We start from the raw sequence: 6,000 nt of genomic DNA, 5'->3' as shown, positions 1-6,000 counted from the left end.
ATGGTTGCATCCAATCCGTGTCTTAATTAATTGATCTGCTGATCAAAATGAGTTTATTTTTTTATTTGTCATTGAATAACAAGCAATTCAGATTGTAGATTCACTAAATCAAGCTTCTAAATGTGAACAACTCGCTGCCTTTCTTTCTTTATGTCGCAGCAAACTGATTATCTTTGGTTTTCTCGACCATTCGTTGCACAAAAACAAGCAATATGATGACGTCACCATAGGCTCTGGAATATTGCAACTGAAACATTTCATAGAAAAGTGTAAGTTTAGAACACAGTATAGTTCGGTATAGTCTTGAGTTAGTCTGGTTCTCGGGATGGATCCATCACTGACTTGGGTCAGAAGAACTGATGATGTCACGGACACCCTTGTGTTGGACAAAGTGCAGCCCACACACGACTTTACCACAGCAAGCAACAACTGGCTTGTGGAGGTCGATGTAATAGAATCATGTCCACCATCATAATGGGACTCGATAACATATGCGTAAAACAAAAACAATGACAAAAAAAAAAAAAAAAAAGCCAAGCCGATTATTATAGACCTTTTCTTGTCTGGACACATTTTTATATTTTTTTGTTTTATAGCAGTTGTGCCCGCTCCCCTTAAAAAGCGGAACGAGCCAAGGGGAAATAAATCTGCCAAATAAGTGAACGCAACAAGGTTCCGGCCCTAATGAAAACCTTCAGCGTGATAAATGAACCATAATATTGGCCCTGCTCTTCGGATGCAACATTACAGACCAAGATGGAAATGGCTTCTCTATTAAAAAAAAACACACACATCCCGTACTGTACTGCCTCACATTGGTGCAGTTTGACAACATGTCACACAATGTTTCTCCCAAGGTTAGGAATACGCTATTCAGGGTTATGGTCTCATACATCGGACACACAAACAAACACAAGAGGAAGAGCGTATCGCTTCATTCACAGTGCCTGCTTATGCAAGAGAGAGCGTCTGTTTCATTGGTCGTACTTTGACAGGTCAGCTGTAAATGGTCAAAGTTGAAATACGCTGAGATAGCAAACTGAATTGTCGAGGGCAGCGCTGCTGTTGGAAACAATAGGTCAGTCGGCCCAGACCTTTTCTTTACCACAGCTGTTGTGCACAAGCCTCCACATGTGCCTGATGAAGACTATCATTTGTAATGTGGGGGACCTGTATGTGACCTTACAGTCTATTTTAAGTAATATGTGCTTCTACAATAAGATGCTAAGCCTTTCAACTCGTAAGGTGTAATTACAAGGCCTCTGTGCAAGTGTGGCTCGTTGCCAAACCCGTGGGATTTCACCCTCATGATATTTCTGAACTATGCCCAGTGACACAAGGAATCTCTTCACCATAGAGTGTGTTATTGTTCTCTATAAGTGGAAGGAAAAAAGGAAGGTTAAGCGTCGTCATTCTGGTGCCTTTTCACAACAAAACCTATAGAAACATTGAAGGCGTGTGTCACGACCGAGTGTGAGAGGCAGAGACTCAGGAGCAGAGGAAACAGACAGGAGGCCAGGTGGAGGGGGAAATTAAAAAGTACTTTACTTACTCAATGTTACACAACAAGGGAACTACAGCTCGACCGCAAAGTACATACAACAAAGATGAACATCCTGCAACTGACAAGGGAAAGACACACTAAATAAACAGGGGAAGACAGGCAACGAGGCACAGGTGGAAACAATTAGGGCGGGCCTTTACAATCACACAGGGGAAAGGCACCCAAGGAGGGAGGAGTCTGGAACGAGAGCAGGTGTATGTAATAAACAATCAGGAAACACTGGGAAGACACACAGAATACACAGGGTGTTACAGCGTGGGTTCAGTTGTGTCGCCCTCCCAGTACGCACAAGTTGAAACGTGCATATACGATGTCACAAGGAATAAACCTCACCGAGGTAGAACAGCAGTCATATACTGCACAGTACTAATTGCTCTTAAATCATGTGTGCTAATGTTGTTAAGAGCCTGGCCAATAACTCTGCCGGCTGATATGAACTCATTGCAATTATATCAATATTGGCATATAGTTTTTCTTTCACCTGTAAATAATACACCAAAGCGACAGTGACACTGGCCTAAAGAATTATGTGGTGATCGGCCTTTTTCTCTTAATACCTCAGTATATTTCAAATGCAGAAGATATTTCGGATACAGTTTAGCTTGAAGGTCCATTCGTGACATTACTAGCTTTCAGACACATTAATAGCAACTGGAAGATCTCTATGACTACTGAGCAAACTCAGTCTGCTGATGGCTGGGAGATTTAGCGAAGAAGAGTGTAGAAGAGTTTTTTTGGTAAAATTATACATTTGAAGTTCAGCTTAGTAGTTCACCTTAGTTGTTTTTCTTCAGGATTAATCTATCAATCCTTTGGCTTTTTAATTAATAATAATGACTTCCATACTAACTATGAAGAGACTGTTACAATCATTTTCATTTTTGGAAATAACCAAAGTGATGAAATCGTATATATTATGGCTAGCATACTCTGATTATGTAGATCAGTGGTTCTCAAATGACGTGAAGGCACTCCAGGGGGTGTGTGAGATTTTTTTTAAATATATGTAAAAGTAATGTCCATTCAAAAATCCTTTTAAAAATTGTTATTTAATAAATATCTAATACAATATAAGTGTAAGTTTATATATATTTTTTGTATTAAATCAGACACTAATGGCACAGCGACGTGTATTACATCTTTTTTTCAACCAAGAATGCTTTGCGCTGGTTAGGGGATACATCAAAAAGGTTGAGAACCACTGATAGTAGATGATGCTATTTCAGCCGGAGACTTAACCAAAATATAACTACGTTTCATTATTTCCGTGCCCCCTGGTTTAATTTTCTTCTAAAAAAACCCCATTTTTCGGAAGGGTTCGCATTTCTGCTGCTGTGAAAAAGCCATGTCCAGTTTGTAGAATTTACGGGGCGCTATATTGTTGCGTCTTTGTCCAAAATACTTCCACACTTGTTCTCGGGTGGAATCCATGCTTTGACCGGGCGCAGCCATTCATCCGACGCACGTTATGCAAAGCCACTTATTCCTGCAATCGATCGTGAAGGATAAGACAAGGAATCGCCCCCCAGACCTAGTTGGGTATCCCAAACTAGCATTCGGGCGATAAAAATATGTCTTGAGATATTTGAGAGTTTGTTGCGGCAATATTTGAGTTACGTTTATAGGAATCCTTTTTGTAAACGTTAGCTGAGGAGACAAGAAAAGAAAAAAAACAGCTGAATGCGAGAGTCCCTTTTGACATTCGGAAGAAAACACCTTTCACCGTCTCCGGGATCGGGTCAGATATGAATCTTGTAAGTAAATCACAGCTGAGACGTGGCAAGCCGATAACGGAGGTAAATGAGCAGGCGTGCTGATGAGAACGCTCCCATCAGCCTCATTACATTATTGCCTTCACACTGTGACTCCAGACTTCCTCTGATTTGAGGCGAATCACAACAGCTGATTTGATTTATGCGGCCTGCTTCTTTTGGCTCTGCGTGCAGCGCTGGGTGCTGTTTCTGTCTCCCTCTGTTATACTTTCCCACCCTTCCTGTCTGAATTCATTGTACGGCTTTTGTAATGCCCAAATGCCCTGAAAACCTGACCGGATTCCCGCATATCTTAGACGTTTAGCTATTACTACGCTTTCTTGTCGTGCTTCATTCCACTGCTTATTTTTGGGCACTTGTGTTAACGCAGTGTAATGTTGAACTTTTGGCAAATACCTGGGCGTTGTTTATGCCTGTTGTTTTGTGTGATTGAAGGCTGGATCACCGCAGAATGTCAATGAGCATTGCTTGGCATAGTTCAGGCATGGATAAGGTTATACATTCTGACTAATGAAAGTCTCTCTGCAATCTAATTTCCTGATGGCCTCTGCCTTTTGTAAGGGCATGAGAAACACAGCTTCTCACAATTAGCGCTCATAGCTATCAACATTTCATAGTGACTGTAACTTTCACGAGACAAGGACCAAATGCTAATCGGTTTTGCGTTTTTTTTAATCATTGGGCTATCTTCTCTCGGCAGCGAGCTCCCAGACGTTCAAAGGAGAGGACCCTTTAACGTGTTGTGGAGATCCAAGTTGTTAAACTACGCCGTTTCTGTCTGCGGGGGGCCAGAAAGGATTTCAAAAGTTTAAATCCACAGGGGGTAGCGCGTATTGTTCGCTCGGGAGTACATTCGTATTCCTGCAGCTCTGTGCTGGCTCAAGCCCCTGTGGCAGCTTATTGGGTGGCTCACCCACACTGTAGTGCAGAATGAGCCATGCACTCAGACGAGAAAGCCCAACTTCACTCTTTCACTTTGATCAAACGTTCAATGAAAAAAAACTGGAATGGAAGTCATTGAAACGACATCAAACAAAGACGGCTATTGGAGGCTTTGTGCGGACCTTTTACATAAATCCTTTCCATATTTGTACTGCTCCATTCAGGGGTACTCATGTTAACAAAATATCCACTCACCCCCCCCCCTCCCTAAACAAAATGCTCTATTTGAATACTCTTGTCACCAAAACTTTTAAATGCTACTTTGCTTGTCAGCAAACCGGTCACATGTTAACTTGGGGTAACTTTGTAGGGCTGTGATTAATTTGGCATGCAGTTAACACACCAATCATCATTTTTGTTTTCAAGTGAACTCATTGGCATTTGCTCTGGCGCATCACCGGCTGTTTTGCAATTAACATCACTTTAATAGAGAGACATTTTACTTTTAATGGTGCGATAGATCATTTTGAATTCAGAGCAGATATCTATTGCCTCCACGCGGCTCACAACATGGCGTCGGCCGAGCCGCTGACTTGCAGCTAACATTGCACACATCGTTAATACATCGGGCCCCTGGTCGATGTCAGGGGTCACTATCAAAGTATGTGGACATATTCTGCTCCGATGCACAGATCTGCATAACACAATGTAAGAAGGGAACCCAAAGGCTGCCGCAGCGAACCGGCTACAAACGAAGAGCTGTGTAGGTGACGGATGCATTATGCATTTTTTTATACAACCATTACCCTCAACCATGTAGAGATTTGTCAGAACAGCCGCTGTCCTGCGTCTCTTGTTTTTTTTCCGTCTCATTACCGGCAGAGCGCAGCGCCGATGAAGGCTTCACATATCTGCATTTCATCACGGCCGCCGCAGACCGCGTTCAGCACTCACGGAGCTGACAAACGGCGTTCAGCGCCGACGGATCCGAACAAATCTGACGGACTTTACACCGTCAGCGTTGGCGTTCCAATTTGGCCGATGCTGTATGACACGTCTCCTTGATCCAACTCATCCAACAAAAATAAAACAGGCCGCCGAAAAAACAGGCCGCTTTTTATGGCTCTTTTATTTCTTGATGAGTGCTATTAATTTCCAGGGGGGCAGGCTTCAGTGCTTCTCAGCTGGCATTTTTTGTGTGTTTTTTGTGTTTTGTTTTATCCAGTAGAGACAGCATGACTGCATTATCCTCCTTCTGGTAATGAATTGGCAGGAGTTATGTGTATTTTATTGCCATTGTTTAGCACTTTGGTCGGAAGGCTGATTTCTCTGCTCATTCTCTGAGTATACTGCATATCTCATCCTTGCAGGCCTCAGTGGCTATTTATGTGTTGTAGTTGTTTTGCCAAGGCTGCAGTCTGTGGAGTAAATACTTATCCTTCTCAAGTACATTATTTATTTTTCTTCTACACTATCGGCCTGCAAGCGTCCTCCATAAAGATCATTCACATTCAAACTAATTAGATTTATTTGGGCTCGTTACGACGCCGCCTCCCTGTGCAAACACAGGCGGGATTTCATTGTTGCCGTTGTTTACGCTCCGAGTTGACTACAACCGAAAGCTTCTTCATCACGATGGCATATACTTGGCTGTTTCAGGGAACTCGCTGTTTTCAACATTATTGGGGTTTATTCATGGACACTGTGAGAGAAAGATACAACATCTGAGATTTTAATTACCAATAATAAACCTGTGTCGTTGATCTCTGGTCCGACTCATCT

This window comes from Taurulus bubalis (assembly GCF_910589615.1).
Source record: "Taurulus bubalis genome assembly, chromosome: 15".
Taxonomy (NCBI): domain Eukaryota; kingdom Metazoa; phylum Chordata; class Actinopteri; order Perciformes; family Cottidae; genus Taurulus; species Taurulus bubalis.
The sequence above is the reverse complement of the archived record's forward strand: the minus strand, read 5'-3'. Positions refer to the sequence as shown.